Source organism: Mus caroli, unplaced genomic scaffold, assembly GCF_978045245.1.
Source record: "Mus caroli unplaced genomic scaffold, Mus_caroli_1 scaffold_5, whole genome shotgun sequence".
In the NCBI taxonomy this organism is placed as follows: domain Eukaryota; kingdom Metazoa; phylum Chordata; class Mammalia; order Rodentia; family Muridae; genus Mus; species Mus caroli.
The window spans coordinates 91,102,204-91,110,687 of NW_028227260.1; the positions used below are offsets into that span (position 1 = coordinate 91,102,204).

An 8,484-nucleotide genomic window follows, 5' to 3' on the forward strand; every position below is an offset into this window, starting at 1 on the left:
CTGGATATGTCAGTCTCTAGATGGTCCACCCTTTTGTCTCAGCTCCAAAGTGTGTCTCTGTAACTCCTTCCATGGGTGTTTTGTTCCCAATTCTAAGAAGGGGCAAAGTGTCCACACTTTGGTATTTTGTTCTTCTTGAGTTTCATGTGTTTCACAAATTGTATCTTATATTTTGGGTATCCTAAGTTTCTGGGCTAATATTCACTTATCACTGAGTACATATTGTGTGAGTTCCTTTGTGATTGGGTTACCTCACTCAGGATGATGCCCTCCAGGTCCATCCATTTGCCTAGGAATTTTATAAATTCATTATTTTTAATAGCTGAGTAGTACTTCATTGTGTAAATGTACCACATTTTTCTGTATCTATTCCTCTGTTGAGGGGCATCTGGGTTATAACCAGCTTCTGGCTATTATAAATAATGCTGCTATGAACATAGTGGAGCATGTGTCCTTCTTACTGGTTGGAACATCTTTTGGATATATGCCAAGGAGAGGTATTGCTGGATGCTCCGGTAGTACTATGTCCAATTTTCTAAGGAACTGCCAGACTGATTTCCAGAGTGGTTGTACAAGCGTGCAATCCCACCAACAATGGAAGAGTGTTCTTCTTTCCCCACATCCTCACCAGCATCTGCTGTCACCTGAGTTTTTGATCGTAGCTATTCTGACTGGTGTGAGCTGGGATCTCAGGGTTGTTTTGATTTGCATTTCCCTGTTGATTAAGGATGCTGAACATTTTTTCATGTGCTTCTCAGCCATTCTGTATTCCTCAGGTGAGAATTCTTTGTTCAGTTCTGAGCCTCATTTTTTAATGGGGTTATTTGATTTTTCTGGAGTCCACCTTCTTGAGTTCTTTATATATATTGGATATTAGTCCCCTATCTGATTTAGGATAGGTAAAGATCCTTTCCCAATCTGTTGGTGGCGTTATTGTCTTATTGTCAGTGTATTTTGCCTTGCAGAAGCTTTGCAATTTTATGAGGTTCCATTTGTCGATTCTTGATCTTACAGCACAGGCCGTTACTCTTCTAGTCAGGAATTTTTCCCCTGTACCCATATCTTCGAGGCTTTTCCCTACTTTCTCCTCTATATGTTTCAGTGTCTCTGGTTTTATGTTACTTCCTTAATCCACTTAGATTTGACCTTAGTACAAGGAGATAGGAATGGATCAATTTGCATTCTTCTACATGCTAACTGCTAGTTGTGTCAGCACCATTTGTTGAAAATGCTGTCTTTTTTCCACTGGATGTTTTTTGTTCCCTTGTCAATGATCAAGTGACCATAGGTGTGTGGCTTCATTTCTGGGTCTTCAATTCTATTCCATTGGTCTACTTGTCTGTCACTATATCTGTACCATGCTGTTTTTATCACAATTGTTCTGTAGTACAGCTTTAGGTCAGGCATGGTGATTCCACCAGAGGTTCTTTTATCCTTGAGAAGAGTTTTTGCTATTCTAGGTTTTTTGTTATTCCAGATGAATTTTCAGATTGCCCTTTCTAATTTGTTAAAGATTTGAGTTGGGATTTTGATGGGGATTGCATTGAGTCTGTAGATTGATTTTGGCAAGATAGCCACTTTTACTATATTGATCCTGCCAATCCATGAGCATAGGAGATCTTTCCATCTTCTGAGATCTTTAATTTCTTTCCTCAGAGACTTGAAGTTCTCATCCTACAGATCTTTCACTTCCATAGTTAGAGTCAGTCCAAGGTGTTTTATATTATTCGTGACTATTGAGAAGAGTGTTGTTTCCTGAAAGGACACACATATAGCTGTCTCTTGTGAGACTATGCTGGGGCCTAGGAAACTCAGAAGTGGATGCTCACAGTCAGCTATTTGATGGACCACAGGGTCCCCAATGGAGGAGCTAGAGAAAGTAACCAAGGAGCTAAAGGCATCTATAGCCCCATAGGTGGAGCAACAATATGAACTACCCAGTACCCCCCAGAGATTGTGTCTCTAGCTGCTTATGTAGTGGAAGATGGCCTAGTGGGCCATCAGTGGAAAGAGAGGCCCATTGGTCGTGCAAACTTTATCTGCCTCAGTACAGGGGAATGCCAGGGCCAAGGAGTGGGAGTGGGTGGGGGACTTTTGGGATAGCATTGGAAATGTAAATGAAATAAATATGCAATTTAAAAAAAGGGTTGGAGGGTGGATGGGCACAGAATTAAACAAGAGTTAGAAAATGTTTGTGGTGAAATATAGCTGGAACCAGGACTGGTATTCAATATTAACCCATCACAACTTTTACATGTGAGTATATTTTTCCATCTAAATGGTGTAGAAATCTAGATACCCAGCATACTTCAACAAGACCTCACAGAATATGGATAGATTCCAATGTTGACTCCATAACAGGAATGATTTGTCTATATTGCCCATGTCAAATATAATGTTCAAAGTTGTAACAAACATGGCTGGGATTTTAGCCCAAACACAAGAAGCCAGGAGTATCTGGGTGATGTATAATTTCACAGATAAGATCAATAATGATTTTTTTTTGCTTATGCCATGATATAAATAGTACTTGAAGTGGTCTTGCTATCTCTTGTATTGTAGCCAGGTTTTATGCAAGTAACACATCTGCACTTGATATTCCTGATGAAAACGTTATATAGAAAAATGATGTTTTGAATATTTTGTATAATGAACTGAATGATATATCTAAAGCCCTCAAAATTAAAACTATCCTGGTGCCCTGAAAAAAAATGGCATAAATATATGTAGGAATTAATAAATCCATACGTCTTCATTATATGATACACATAAAAAAAAGAAATGGCTTAAGCAATAATTCTATACCTACATCTTCCCTAAAATAATCTTTTTTTAAATACGTGCAAAACTTTAGCAAATTATAACCCAGGAGAAATGCTCAGATTCCACTACCCAGAGGCAAAATTAGAGTTCAGTGAACTCATGAGCAGAGTTTCCCAGGCAGAGAGCCTACAATGAGAACTACAGTCTCCCTCTTTCTTATTTTTAACACAAAAATCAGTAACTAAGTACTTAATACTGGATTACAAGTCACATCCACACTATTTAAATAGCCTCACAGTTAAGCACATTGTAAAGACCAGCGAAATCAATATTTACATTTTATTAAATCTCTGAAGACACCATGAGAAAGTTTATATCCCTTTACTAAACAAAAGAGGGAAGTGTATCTGATGGTGATGAAATGAAATTAAAATTTTAAAAATACAAGATTTACAGCAACACTGATCCTTTATAAATAAAGAACATGTAATATCTTGAAAGGATAATAAAAAATTGAGCTGATGTTATTGATATGCTTGGAGCTGGAATAAAAACCTATCCGTGCTTATTTATTAATATGCCAGCAGTGAAACTACTTTCCATTGGAAAAAACCCAGACATGAATATGTGCATAAAACACAGAACACAGGGAAAATTGCTCATAACAATTCAAGTCAGCTTATCTGTATGGATATTCTAATCAAGAAGGACATTGAAAGATCCACAATGTGAGGACTCCTCCACGTTCTGACTCAGGAGAGGCGACACCCCAAAATCACCCACAAGAAACGGTCTTGCTGCAACTTGCAAGAGGATTTTTATTCAAGAGCGCTCTCGGGCCCACGGTCATACACCACGCAGGGGTAGAGGACTGTGGCGCCCCGAGTAGCTGTATAAGGGGGTATTTAAAGGAAGAAACCACAACTCAAGGAAGTGGGGAGGGTGTTGTTGGAAAAATACCAAAGATATCAGTTAAGAGTCACAAGGAAGTGCAAAGTCACAAGAGTCACAAAGAATACCTGGTAATTGTTCAGGTTAACTCTCAGTTTCTAAGAGCCCCTGACAATAGTACATTTGCATAGCAGGTTCCCGTAATGGTCAGGGTGACTTTCTTTAAATGAACACTCTTTGAACCCAGGAAGCTGGTGGGTGGAGGAATGTCACTATATGATTAGCATACCTTGGAGCATTAAGTCACAGAGGTCACATTCCCAAGCCTGGGCCTAAAGGCCTAGAATTTTGTTTTTACATTATACTTTCAACATCACAAAGGAAACAAGGTGTGACATCTTCTGGTTCATACTCAGAGGCACCCTTCCCCACAAAGTGGCATCTTTTAAATCTTGCTTTACCATCCTAGTGCAAAAGATGTGCACAGAACAATTTCCCATGGGATTACCTAATGAAAAAAGAAAACCTAAAATCATATTCAATTAAAAAACTAAATTGGGAAAAACGAACATGAAAACCAGTCACTTGAAAACAAACAGTAACTTCCATCAGTGAGCATGGCACTGCATGGCTGCATGGAGAGGTCACATCGCCTCCAACAGGAGGAGACCAACTGATGCAGTTTTAAACTTGTAACAGAACTAACTGATGCAGAACTTGCTTTGTAACTTCTCATCCCAAATGCATAAGTGATTTCTGAGTCAAGGGTCAAAGTTTGGGGGAAAGTGGCAATGGAAAAATTTCACAAAATTCTCCATCTCTAAGACAGCATAATATCCCAACCTTCCTTTCCCAGAAAATGTCTCATAATTACAAAGCAGAAAAACAGTTACAAGTAAAACAGGCGTTAAAATTTAGGTGTAAAACTTCTAGATTAATCCAATATATTTAAAAATGATGATTATTATAGCTAAGGAAAATTAACTATTTGAAAAACTGCTTTTCAGGCTAAAACCAAATTGAGGACATCACTAAAGCTGATAAGCACATGAGAAGAAGCAAAGCAGACCCACAGAACCTCCATGCTGAAATCAATGACATCATCTAACACTGCCTGTTCCTAACCCATGATTAAAAACCAAACAACTTAAAACCAAAACTCATCCTAGAGGCTGAATTCCCTAGAAGCAACTTCAGTATGTATCCACAACACAGGCAAGTTCTCAATTTTTGTTCTTGCTCAATTGTAGAACCCCTGAGAAACCTTCAGTTTCCAAAGCTTTCTCTTTTGAGTTAGTTTCACTGAATCCATTTGTTGTCCCATTTTGTTCCTCAGCTATTTCTTCATTTGCAGGGGCCACAGATTCTCCTTTTTCTCGTTTTGCTGCATTTCTCGGAGTTTGGTAACAGCTTTATCTATTGACATTATGTTAGTAAGATTAAAGTCATGCATTCTTACTAGATGAAGCATAAAATTTCGACATAAGTTCTTAATTATTTTCTGTCTACAATTTTCTACAAACAGCATACAGGCATGATTCATTTGATTGTCAACAATAAATCAATGCTTCATGACATAGAGATACCACAGTTTCATTACTTCGTTCTCTTCTTCCTTCACATCAAAATTTTCTTCAATTTGTTTTTGTTTGTTTGTTTGTTTGTTTGTTTGTTTGTTTGTTTGAAATCTCAGCCATTCTGGATCTTTCTCATCTTCATTGTCTACTTCTGTTTCTTATGGCCGAAGAGGCAGGCAAGTACTACTGTGGAAATAAAAGTGATTGTGGCCACTACTGTATGTTCTTTGCTGTTCTACTTCTCCATTTCAGATTCAAGAAACTCTGACATGCTTGCTTTTGTTCGTTTTGGCCTGCACACAAGGATGTATGTGATAGGTGTTCTCTTAATTGGTCCATTTCAACTAAAAGCAAATCCAGGTTGGCGATCCTGAAGATTTTCTGCATAGGAGCTATCATAACACTCATTGATAGAAACACCTATCCTAGCACCTTTTGGATGATATACATAATTGAAGACAAATCTGCTTTGGGAGAGTTTTATACAGCTTAGGGCAGTTGAGAGTACACCACAGGCAGTGCAAGTACTGGCAACTTTCATTTGAAGTATCCTTTTCTTTTCTTGTTTGCAGCTCTGTAGTCAGCATCTCCTTAACAGCAAGAGTTTGTGCAGGTTTAACAGAACCAGGCATATCTTCCTGATGAAGGTTCTCTGAATTTCTAGTGGCAAGGAGCTTGGCAACAGGAGCTGTAGATTAATCGTTAGTTTCTTCCATCCATTGAAGAGTAAATTGCAATGTAGTTCCCTAAGAAAATGTTTCGAATGGAGGCAGCCTCTTCCCATCAAGAATAGTCTCCCACATTGTTCTTGCTTATTGGACATTCTTCTATTTCCCGCATGGCTACTTCATATTCCCCATCTAAAAGCTGTAAACACCTGTTTTTGTCAAACACTGTCATTTGTGCAACAAATGTCTTTACCCCCATCTTCACAATTTTGTTTTCTTCTGGCTGGAAGTTCTTCACTGACATCAATATTTTCATTGGTTTCTCCATTAATCATTCCATTACATTCTCTTCTTCCTGGATGACTTACTCTAAATAGTAATGAGTAAGACTTTACCATATTGCTGTTACTAGGTTCAAATTCATTACTGGAAACTGCCAGGGATGGGAAATTTTTTGATTTTGTTTGATTGAGGTTAGGATTCCAAGGCACCTGTTCTTTACCAGTAGAAACTTGTCTTACTGGACAACTTAAACACTTTCTTTATTGTGGCAAACTTTCATGAGCAAGACTTTCAGGGTAACAGAATTTTGTTCATTTTCTGAGTTTTGTGATGGCTTATTATTTTTGTGGAAGAAATCAGTAAATGTAAGTTTCAAATGCACAGATGAGCTATGAGATTCTTGCTCTCCTTTAATTTTCTCTACTTTTGATAAAATATCAACTTTAAATGTTTTCCTTTTGATGTTTGTTCTGGAGTTTCAATGATACATGTAAGTAAGAATTCTGTGCAAAAATATTGGTGCTATAATACAAACTAATCAGTACCCCCAGAGCTCATGTGTCTCTAGCTGCATATGGAGCAGAAAATGGCCTAGTCAGCCATCATTAGGAAGAGAGGCCCCTTGGTCTTGCAAACTTTAAATGCCCCAGTACAGAGGAACGCCAGGGCCAAGAAGTGGGTGTGGGTGGGTAGGGGAGCAAGGTGGGGGGAGGGTACAGGGAAATTTCAGGATAGCATTTGAAATGTAAATAAAGAAAATATCTAATAAATAAAGAAGAAAGAAAGAAAGAAAGAAAGGAAAGGAAAGGAAAAGAAAAGAAAAGAAAAAAGGAAAAGAAAAGAAAAAAAGAAAAAGAAAAGAAAAAAAGAAAAAGAAAAAGATTATGAGTTCGAAGAAATCTATATATCTGTGTTGGTTTCTCAACAGCCTGGAGGAAAAGCTTGTGGTCATCCTGGACGTGCTCCATCTTCAGCTTCTTCACCGGTAACACCGCATGCCCCTGCTGCTGCTGCCGAACCCCCAAAGGCACCTCCCCCGGACGCTGCGCTGGGCCTCTGAGCCACCCCTTCCTCCACCACCATATTTCTGAGGTGCCAACCTGTTTCCTGCCTCCCACTCCCCACGCCCCTCTTCCAACTACCCTCCGGGTGGCTACATCAACTACTCACCCCAGCAGGGGAAGGAGGAGAGAGGGGAAGAGAAGAAAAGGAAGGAAGGATCTTAACCCCTGAATTTAATAGCCAGCACCTCACAAAAGAGGTGTGGATGGATATGTACAACAGTAATCCTAGCACTAAGAAAGTGGAAGCAGAGTAATTAGAAGTTCAGGTCATTCATGCCTATGTAACAAGTTCTAGGCTGGCCTGTGCTGCATTTTTTTTTTTTTTTTTAAGGAGGGCATGAAACAAGAAACAACCTGAGCATGACTCACAGTGGAGAAAACTAGGAGGTTTTTGCAAACTTGTGTGTAACTGTTTCCAAGGTTGCAATGGGTTCCTTTTTCTGGGCTAAGCAGTGTGTATGTGTGATCTCCATAGATAAGGGGTCTCCTGCGAAGCACCTATGTGAACTGAGAGACTATGAAAAGAGTCTAGAGTACATATAAAAGAACAGTAGAGTAGTTTTGGAAAATTACACATTTGAAAAACATTTTATGGAGACTTAGCCTTGTGTTTTCCTTTTCCCTGAAATATCAGAAAAAATAAATCTATTGTGCAATCACCTAAAGTGATATACACCATATGTAATTCCTTGTTATCTTTATGTGCCTTTTGACATCTGATTCCCTATTTGTTGTCTTCCCAAAGACAGTTTAATTCTTTGGAAATATTGTACATGAACTTTTATTTGCTATCTTCTATGTATTTTGATTATGACACAGGAAGAAGATAAGATAATATTTACATTTTACATTGCCATTTTAATGAGATTTAGTAACATATCAAATGTCATATAGAGAAGCAAGTCAAATACAAACTGATCATAATATGAATTCCTGATTACTAATATGCCTCTCTCTCTTTCCTAATGTTTTATTTCTCTAGGAGGAACAGATGCTTACTTCCAGTGGGTCCTCAATGGATGCCGTCATAATGAGTACAAACACATTAACTGAAGTCCACATATCCTTCCACACCTTTAAAAGTTTAAGTGTACCCTAATTTGTTTGGACCCTGTCTTAGTCAGGGTTTCTATTCCTGCACAAACATCATGACCAAGAAGCAAGTTGGGGAGGAAAGGGTTTATTCGCCTTACACTTCCATACTGCTGTTCATCACCAAAGGAAGTCAGGACTGGAACT

At 38.5% G+C, this 8,484-nt stretch overlaps 1 pseudogene; it reads right to left on the reverse strand.

The window, feature by feature from the left end:
• Nucleotides 1-4,877: 4,877 nt before the first annotated feature.
• LOC110286254 (polycomb protein Suz12 pseudogene) lies at nt 4,878-8,274 on the reverse strand (annotated as a pseudogene).
• Between the last annotated feature and the right edge of the window lie 210 nt (nt 8,275-8,484).